The sequence below is a fragment of the Silurus meridionalis genome, chromosome 6, assembly GCF_014805685.1.
Source record: "Silurus meridionalis isolate SWU-2019-XX chromosome 6, ASM1480568v1, whole genome shotgun sequence".
Taxonomy (NCBI): domain Eukaryota; kingdom Metazoa; phylum Chordata; class Actinopteri; order Siluriformes; family Siluridae; genus Silurus; species Silurus meridionalis.
In genome coordinates this window covers 9743566-9750793 of record NC_060889.1, presented here as the reverse complement: position 1 = coordinate 9750793, position 7228 = coordinate 9743566, and the positions used below count along the sequence as shown (strand labels likewise).

At 40.7% G+C, this 7228-nt stretch overlaps 1 long non-coding RNA gene across 1 annotated transcript; it reads right to left on the bottom strand.

Annotated features, from left to right (window-relative positions):
* Positions 1-1363: 1363 nt before the first annotated feature.
* LOC124386832 lies at positions 1364-6815 on the bottom strand. Its single transcript, XR_006926028.1, has 4 exons — positions 6689-6815; positions 3686-3802; positions 1648-1731; positions 1364-1560 (listed from the first exon to the last, which is right to left on the bottom strand). It is a non-coding gene; the product is annotated as an uncharacterized LOC124386832 (long non-coding RNA).
* Positions 6816-7228: the final 413 nt, after the last annotated feature.

The following is a 7228-nucleotide window of genomic DNA, read 5'->3' as shown; positions in this document are numbered from 1 at the left end:
TTCTTTTTGATTTTCAGATTGAGTGCACAGACGGTAAAAGTGGCAGGGAGTATGGAATCAGGCAGCGGCCCTTTCTCTTCAAGGGAGTGCAAGCGGGACAAGGCGTCAGGTTTCCTATTTCAAGACCCTGGCTGGTAGGACAGGGAGAAGTTAAACCACTCAAAGAACAGTCCTTAAATGTGCTTGACGTGGGGTTAGGCGATTGGTTGTCCGCAGATATTCCAAATTCCGATGATCGGTCCAGACGAGGAATGGAACTTCGGACCCAGTGAGGCCAGTGATGCCACTTCTCAAGGGCCAACTTGATAGCCAAGAGCTCTTACTCTCCAACAGGGTAGTTCTGTTCAGCTGGACTAAGACGGCGAGAAAATAAAGCGCACGGGTGAAGGCAGTTGTCCTGGGCACCTCTCTGGGGCAGAATGGCACCTGCCTCCAGATCAGAGGCGTCCACCTCCACCACGAATTGGCAGATTGGATCCGGAAGATCCAGGACTGGTGGTGGGTTGGGCGTGGCTGCTGCTGGTAGAGTTTCGAGGCGTTGAATGAGCTGCTGAAGACCCGAAGTTATTTCCTGGAGTCGCTGCTCATGGGTGGCGGAGACCTGGACCAGGGCATTAAGGGTGGCCTGGTGCCGGCGGGTGCAAGATGGTGCTGAACCGGAAGTGGACGTTGCGACCGCGGAAATGATTAGGCGACTGGCTGACATTCACATTCAATTTTGACCAGGCTTCTACATTACCTCTAGAAATCTACAGAGATAAAGACTCATAATATGACAATTCATAAAAAGCTACAATTGTTCTCTCCATTGTTCTCTCTACACACTGTTCTTGAGCTAATCTGAAAGCCACATGAATTTTGGAGGACTTTAGTCATTGACTCTGCAGAAAGTTGGCAAAATCTCCACACAGTGTGACTCAACATGCACTGACTCCACCCTGTGATTTAACCTGGCCAACCACTTTGTGGCCGAGTTGCTTTCCGTTATTATAATACCACTAACAGTTAACCAAAGAATATTTAGTAGTGAGAATAATCATGAATACACTTAGTGCACAGGTGGCATCCCGTCACAGTACCATTTCACTGAGCTCCTGAGAGCGACCCCGTTCTTTCATAAATGTTTGTAAAAGCAGTCTTAATGCTTAGGAACACCTAAAATCATTGATTTGTAGGGGTGTCCCAAAACATTAGGCAGTAGTGTAGCATTAAATAATCTCTTCACATGTTTTGTCCTCAAAAAGCATGTATTTATATTTAGAAAAGGGCAGTTCCTGATTATTCACCTTCAGACAATGTGCATACAGTTTCACAACAAAAACAGTTTTAAGAACAACCCTGAGAAAACATTACAAATACAAAATGGAGAAACACCATTAACAGTTTATTTTGACAAAACTTGGTGTAAAAATCACTGGTGTAAAAATTCACCTCCAGAGCACATTACAGTTCAAATTCTTCATCATGGTGTTGAGTCAGAGCTTGCTCTTTTAGACTATCCATACTTGATTCACCAGAGTTTAAATAATCCACAATGGAAACCCCTCTGACAGTAATAACCTGAGTAACAAAGCAAATAACAAATGAAACACACTACAAGCTGAGAGTAATGATGCAAGTAAATATATCCAAAAGATTAAACATTACCCGTGTTGTACCATCGTGTCTGTTTGAATAGTGATTGGAATTCTCAGGCTCTTTGACCACAGGAGAAGCCCGCTTGTTTGTCACCTGAAATACAACAAAAATACTAAAAATGAATCATACGCTAAAAATAATCATGAATGTGGAATTATGCAAAGTAAGCTCATGCTAAAACATTTCTAAAACAGCAAATAATAAAGCCAAGTGCATGTCATGGGTTTCTATAACATTTTCTAAGTCTCATGTCTTCTATAACATGTGGGGGACTGCAATCAATCTCATCTTAGATACCCTTCTAAAACAACCACCAGGTCATAATGTGTACAATAAGTCAGGTTTTGATACTGAATACTGTTGCCTAAATTATATAAAATTACTTCGTGAGGTCCAGTCGGAAGGGCCCTATAAAATACAAGACAAGAAACCAGTGTGTGTGTGTGTAAATGCATTTTAAACAACAAAACCTAGAAATTAGTTTTGGCGGGCCCCACAAGGGCAACACTAGAAACGTACATGTGCAAAGATGCCTAGACATAAGAGGGATGGACTAAAATGGTGTTTGTCAGATTAACTACACTTCCCAGTGACCTACTCTGAAAAGTGAAGTAGAAAAAAGTATGAGCAAGCAACTCATTCTTAGAAAATCATGAATGTGGAGATATACAATAACGTGGGGGGTTGCAATCAATCTCATCTTAGATACCTGTCTAAAACAACCATCAGGTCATAACGTGTATAATTATGTGTGTAATAAGTCAGGATTTAATACTGAAAACTGTTGCCCAAATGATATAAAATTACTTAAAGTGAGATCCAGTCGGGAGGGCCCCATAAAATACAAGACAAGAAACAAGTGTGTATGTGTAAATACAATTCAAACAACAAAACCCAGAAATGAGTTTGGGCGGGCCCCACAAGGGCAACACTAGAAACGTACATGTGTAAAGATGCCTAGACATAAGAGGGATGGACTAAAAACACCAAATGACTCTCCTTGACTGATAGCCGACTCACCTTTATGTACTTTACGTAAATTAATTGTACTAAGAAATGCACTATATTATGCTGCCTCTCAAAGAGCCCAACATTGTTGAGAGCCCAACAATTCAAAGATTGTTGTGAAAATTTATGAATTATTTTGTTTGACAAAATCACATCAGTGAGACAGGACCTCATAGGACAGGTACCTGAGAGCACTATGGCTCCTTTGTGTCCAGCTGTTTTTTAATATTTTGAACCCGTTTCTCTCTCCACTATTTCTGACATTGTTTTATCCTTAAGGCCAACATCATCTCCTCTAGATGTAGTACTGACAAGACTACTAAAACAGTTGCACGGGTCTCTGCCTTGTAGCCTTTTTTAATGATTGTCTTAGGTTGAGGTATGTGCCAGATGCTTTTAAACACACTGTTGTCACTCCACTCTTAAAAAAAACCCATATAGACCCTTCTGTTTTAGCTAATCTCAGACCCATTTCACACTTACCCTTCCGCTCTGAAATACTACAGAAACTTGTATTTTTATCAATTATAACCAATTTTTAATTCTGGATAAATTTCAATCTGGTTTCAAAACCGACATAGCACGGAGTCTGCCCTGTTAAAGATTCACAATGATATATAATGCTCACAAGAGATAGTGGCTGCCCAGTTGTGTTGATCCTTTTGGACGTTACCGCAGCCTTTGACACCATAGATCATACGATTCTCATCTCTCGGCTAAACAACCTGTTTAGAATTTGAGGTACATTGTTTGATTGGTTCATGTATTACATGTTAAATAGTAGTTTTCTGTAAGATGGGGTGGCATCTTATCCTCGAGTGTCCCTCAACTCTATTTGTTTTTATCTGTTTTCGTTATTACTAGTTACTTTTTTTTTTGATACTGCAATATCTACTACTACTTTTATGTTAACTCTAATTTTATCACTATTTTGCACATTGCCTTTTTCACTTTGTTCAGCACCTAGGCTCTACCTGCTAGTTGTTAGGTGCAATATAAATAAAGATTAAATTGAAATTGAATTGAAACATCACTGTACCTTTATTGACATCAATGAATTTTTCCATTAGCCATAGCTTGTCCATCGATGACCTTCTACATAATGTTGCATCATCAATGGGCTGCATCCTGGTCTTCCTTTTTTTACATTATGGCTCTGTAAAAATATTTGTAAATCATTACACATATTAAAGCCTTCATGAAAAACTACATTAACACCCAGATTTGATATAATAACTAAATCTTTAATGTGTGCAATGAATGAAGTGAACACAATTTCAAAAATAACTATGAACTATTAACAATATAGCAAAGTTTGGCATTATCTAAGTGTATGTAACTGTGCAATCATGTTACTCTACTGACATTATAATCTAATTTATAAACAATTCAGTCTGTTAGTAGTTGGGTATTTTAATGGGGTGTTGCCTGTTGGCAATTGCCAAACCACTTATAGAAAGTGCAGTGGTTAAAATCGGATTTGGCGGGTAAGGGTAGTGAAGTAGTGGAGTGAAGCTTTTGTTAAAGCATTTGTTAAATTACTAGTTACTGTTAACTAGCTCCAACCCTCACCAAAACACAAGATCAATATCATCCACATAGTATCACTAAATGTTTCAGACTTTTTTAATTAGGAAGTAACATTTAACTTGGTATGAAAAATGTCACTACCGTCACACACGTAAAATGCTTTCCTAATCAGAAGCCATAGATGAACTCTGAAGTCTGGCTCCTGTTGAAAGCAAGAGATGCTGCCTTTAAATCTGGCAACGTAGAGGACTACAACAGAGCCAGGGCCAACCTGAAAAGAGGCATTAAGAGAGCCAAGCTCACATTCAAACTCCACATAGGAGAGCACTTCCACAACTCTGACCCCAGACGCATGTGGAAAGGCATCCCGATCATCACAGACTACAAACCTACAGCTCAACCAACCCGCAGTGCCTTCCAACCGGACGGACTCAATTACTATTTTGCTCACCTCAACCATAGACTCTTCTACTGCTTACAGCCCACTTTCACTCTCAACAACGGATGTCTATTCAGTGTTTAGCAGAGTGGATGGACACAAGGCAGCTGGCCCGGATGGCATACCGGGACATGTTCTCAGAGCATGCGCTGGACAACTGGCACAGGTTTTCACCTACATTTTTAACCCGTCACTGGCCCAAGCCACGGTTCCTACATGCCTGAAGACCACTACCATCATACCAGTGCCTAAGCACTCAGCTGCCGAATGCCTGAATGACTTTCGCCCAGGTGCACTCACCCCTATCGCTATGAAGTGCTTTGAGAAAGTGGTCCTGAATCACCTCACTGTGAGCCTACCACCTACACTGGACCCATACCAGTTTGCCTATCGCCTGAACAGGTCAACAGAGGATGCAGTTTCCACAGCTCTTCATTCAGCCCTCACCCATCAGGATAAAAGCAACACCTACTTTAGAATGCTGTTTAATGACTTTAGCTCTGCGTTCAATACAGTCCTCCCCACTGTACTGATCACTAAGCTCAGTGAACTGGGTATCTGCACCTCCACATGCAGATGGATTCTGGACTTTCTCACCAACAGACCTCAATCTGTTAGGTTGGGCAACCAGGTATCCTCAACCCTTATTCAGAACACTGGCATCCCACAAGGCTGTATACTGAGCCCACTTCTCTATTTCCTTCCTAACTTCACCCACGATTGTGCTTCTCTTTATAATTCCAACATCTTCAATCTGGTGCAGATGACACCACCGTGGTCGGCCAGATCGACAACAACGACGAATCGGCCTACAGGGAAAAGATCCGAAGCCTGACAGCATAATGTGCCACCAACAACCTGACCCTCAACGCCTTCGAAAGACTAAAGAGCTCATTGTGGACTTTCAGAAATCCAACAGCAGGAGACATCTACCAGTCAACATCAATGGAACTGAGGTAGAGCGAGTCTCCAGGTTTAGGTTTCTGGGAGGATCTGTCCTAGCACCAGAACACTTCAGCTCTGGTTAAGAAAGCACAACAACGCCTGTACTTCTTTAGAAGTCTCAAGAAAGCTCATCTGTCCCCAGGGATTTTAAAGAGTTTTTACCGCTGCATCATCAAGAGCATCCTGATCAACTCCATCAGTGTATGGTACGGAGGCTCCACTGTGTGTGAACGTAAAGCCCTGCAAAGGCTGGTCAAAATCGCCCAACGCATCACTGGCACCCAACTACCTGCCATTGAACACCTTCACTACAGCAGATGTCTGCACAAAGCTCACATCATCATCAAAGACTCTTCAGATCCCAGTCACAAACTCTTTAACCTCCTTCCATATAGAAGGAGATACAGGAACATACACACCAGAACCAGCAGGTTCAGGACCAGCTTTTTTCCATTCACCAACACATTACTGAACTCTACACTACACTGTTAGATCACTAAAAAACAAAACACAACACAACACACATACATACATACATACATACATACACACATATATATATATATACATATACACACACACACACATATATATATATATATATATATATATATATATATATATATATATATACACATATATACATATATATACATATACACACACACACACACACACACACACACACATTATATTTATATATAGAGAGAGTAGACTTGTTTATTCAGCTTGCACATTTCTTAAATGCCATAATATTATAACCTTCCACTTCTGCACATTTCCTCTTCAATGCCGTTTCCTCTTCTGAGAGTTTAAATGGACTTCCAATTAAGCATTCAGAGCCATAAATGAAATAAGTTTCAAAAATAAATAAATGCATCTTTGATTTCAAAATATGTTAAACTCTGGCTAGCACTAGCTAGCGTGTTAGCGCTAACTAGCGTTAGCCGACGATAGCTAGCCAAATAGCTAACCTCAACATTGGGTCTCTATGTAGCGTGTAGCCTGTTTATAAACTGGCAGTTTATTAATATACTAGTAAAAATGATTGTGTTATAGCTGTAAGGTCACTGGCTACATAGTGAGAATAAATATATAATGAAATGAACAATGTTAAATTAAACTTACCTCTTTATAAATCCTTAAGCTGTGAATCAGCGTGACGCAGAGCAGAAAGTCCTTCCCATTTAATAGCAGTCGATCACGTGATATCCGTTGCCTCTTCTCATTGGCTAAAACATTAATTATTTCCTGAAGTGTGTATGAAACTTACACACTTTCGGAAGCGTCTCTCACATGTATTTCTACCTAGAGGGCGCTTGAGAGCAGAAAATCCACACACACGTTTCTGATTTTTATTACGTTGTGGGCCAATAAAAAAAAAAAAAAGCAGGAGGCATATCAGGGCAGCATCATGAGCATGATTAAATAGATAAACGGTGTGGGGCCCGGCATTTTGGGCCCCACAACGTCTTTGGGCCCCACATCGTTGGTGTGCTCCCTGTCACAGGACCCCGACAAGTAAGAAATGTGAGAGCACACACACACACACACACACACACACACACACACACACACACACACACACACACACAGTTTCCCCAAATGGGTTCTAACAAATGTAAACTGTTTAATTTTCCAATTTATTTAATTTGTGCAGATTAAATT